The sequence below is a fragment of the Chiloscyllium plagiosum genome, unplaced genomic scaffold (genome assembly GCF_004010195.1).
Source record: "Chiloscyllium plagiosum isolate BGI_BamShark_2017 unplaced genomic scaffold, ASM401019v2 scaf_5924, whole genome shotgun sequence".
NCBI classification, from domain to species: Eukaryota; Metazoa; Chordata; class Chondrichthyes; order Orectolobiformes; family Hemiscylliidae; genus Chiloscyllium; species Chiloscyllium plagiosum.
This window is the reverse complement of record NW_025215184.1, coordinates 15,652-18,298: the sequence shown is the minus strand read 5'-3', so window position 1 is coordinate 18,298 and position 2,647 is coordinate 15,652. Positions and strand designations below refer to the sequence as shown.

The window sequence follows — 2,647 nt, the reverse complement described above, 5'->3', positions numbered from 1 at the left end:
CTAGGAATCCTCCAACCACAAGGGATGAACTCGGGTTTCACCAGTTTCCTCATTTCCCCTCCCCCCACCTTGTCTCAGTCAAATCCATCGAATTCAGCACCGCCTTCCTAACCTGCAATCTTCTTCCCGACCTCTCCGCCCCCACCCCAGTCTGACCTATCACCCTCACCTTGACCTCTTTCCACCTATCACATTTCCGACGCCCCTCCCCCAAGTCCCTCCTCCCTATCTTTTATCTTAGCCTGCTGGACAAACTGTCCTCATTCCTGAAGAAGGGCTAATGCCCGAAACGTCGATTCTCCTGTTCCCTTTCCCTTCACAGATGCTGCCAGACCTGCTGAGCTTTTCCAGCAACTTCTGTTTCTGGTTTACAGCATCTGCAGTTTTTTTGGGTTATATTTACCACAAGTAATTTCTTACCTTAACAGTTTCTCATCTCAATTCAGGTTGATTCAACATCCTGATATCAGGAATGAAGGACATCTGTCGTTCTTGTACTAATGTCATCTTTAATTAACAGAGCTACCCCTCCACCTTTCCTGGCTTCCCATGCTTCTAAAATGTCACATAGACCTGAATATTCAGATCTCAGCCTTAGTCACCTTGCAATGGCTACCAGATCATGTATATTTATTTGTGTTTGAGCTGACAATTCATTTGATTTGTTACAATTGCTATACACATTCAGATAAAGTTGAAAGATTATCAGGGATATGCAGGAATGTAGAATTGAGGTTAAAATCAGACCAGCCCATTGTGTCACTGAGTTGAAAAGTAGGTTTGAAGGACCGAATGGCCTACTCTTGTATAGTTTGTACAGTTCCATCTCTTTATTGTTTTTAAGCAAACCTATCTGCTCAGATTAAACACTGTCCCTTCTGCTCACATTTTGATTCTCATTTCCCTTATTGCTCCTGCTGCCTTGTCCTTTCTCTTATTACATCTTCCCTCACCTTATCCTTCGCCAGCACAATTAAATTGAAAAGTTACTTACCAGAACACTGAACCAAGCATGGTTCAGGTGTAGCCTGTTCCAATGATACAGCATCCACTTTCCCCAGTGCCAATGCCAGGGCCCTAGGCATTGAAACCCATTTCTTCCACACCAATCATTGAGCATTTTAACTCTAGATCTAAGTAGCCTTATGTCAATTTACTGTGGTTCAGGGAATTTTCCAGAGATTACTACCTTTGAGTTCTATTTGTAAAACTTTAGCCCCTATTTTCTCATTATCCCTGAGTTGCTTGCTAGTCCTATTACATGGGTACCATGTGGACTATGCCAACTTGCTTCTCCTCCTCCCAGACGACCCTAACCTTGGCACTGGGCTGATAAGCTGTCTGGAATCTCACTGTTGGCTACAGGGAATTGTAGGGATTGCTGTTCTCTACAATCACTACATTCCATTTACCAAATTCACTTGAATGGCTTCCTGTACCACAGTGGGTTTGCTCAACCATCCTGCAGCCCCTCTGCTTATCCAAACAAGCTGCAACACTCCCCAGGATAGCGGCACGGTGGCTCAGTGGTTAACACTGCTGCCTCATAGCACCAGGGTCCCAGGTTCGATTGCAGCCTCGGGCGACTGTCTGCGTGGAGTTTGCACATTCTCCCCGTGTCTGCGTGGGTTTCCTCCCACAGTCCAAAGGTGTGCAGGTCAGGTGAATTGGCCATGCTAAATTGCCCAAAGTGTTCATTGCATCATTCAGAGGGAAATTGGTCTGGGTGGGTTACTCTTCGGAGGGTCGGTTTGGGCTGAAGGGCCTGTTTCCACACTGTATAGAATGGAATCTAATCTAATCTAATCAGGACATTAAGTGTATAAATCCTGCCCTGACTTGCTTTGTGAAAATGCAAATCATGAGGACAAGAATTTGGAAACTTGTTTTAGAAGAGGGTGTATTTATAAAGGGTATTCCACATATAGGCCTTTTTAAAGAAAGAATAGTATTCTTCAAAAACCACTCTTCCAACTGTGTTTAGGTGGAGTGAAAGAAATGCCTCCACTGGAAGTCTGGCATTCAGGGAACACCGGCTGCTGAGACCAGACAAATACCATTTGATCAAGGAAACCTGGCCCTCAGAATGCCCTTTTAAAGAAGGAGTCCCACTTGCCACTCCCTCTGTGTTCCTGATTCATCAATTCTCAGCTCAAGTTACTTCCCATCTAAAAGATATTATCTTGTGTAGAGAGATCAGGAGGATACAAGGAGAGTTGGATTGAGCAGCTGAATGTGTCAAACCTTAGGTTTACATGAGTTCTCCTCTGCTTGCTGTCCCAGTGTCAAGTGTGGCGCTGGAAAAGCACAGCAGGTCAGGCAGCATCCGAGGAGCAGGAGAGTTGATGTTTCGGGCATAAGCCCTTCATCAGGAATGAGGCAGGGAGCCTCAGGGGTGGAGTGATAAATGGGAGGGGGGTGGGGTGTGGGGAGAGGTAGCTGGGAAAGCGATAGGTGGATGAAGGTGAGGGAGAAGGTGATAGGTCAGAGGGGGCGGTGCCGAGTTGGAGGCTATTATCCCAGTCCCGGCACCCACCATCGCCCCACTCTCTGACCTATCACCTTCTCTCTCACCTTCATCCCCCCTTCGCTTTCCCAGCTACCTTCCCCTCAACACCCCCCTCCCACTTATCTCCCAGCTCTGACC

The 2,647-nt window shown here is 46.6% G+C and overlaps 1 protein-coding gene across 1 annotated transcript in view; it reads right to left on the bottom strand.

Annotated features, from left to right (window-relative positions):
- LOC122548202 (pentraxin-related protein PTX3-like) overlaps positions 1 to 539 on the bottom strand; it is a 4,907-nt gene extending 4,368 nt beyond the window's left edge. The window contains exon 1 of the mRNA XM_043686746.1: positions 535 to 539. The gene's annotated coding sequence lies outside the window, so the exon portion shown is untranslated. The remainder of the gene's footprint in view (positions 1 to 534) is intronic.
- Positions 540 to 2,647: the final 2,108 nt, after the last annotated feature.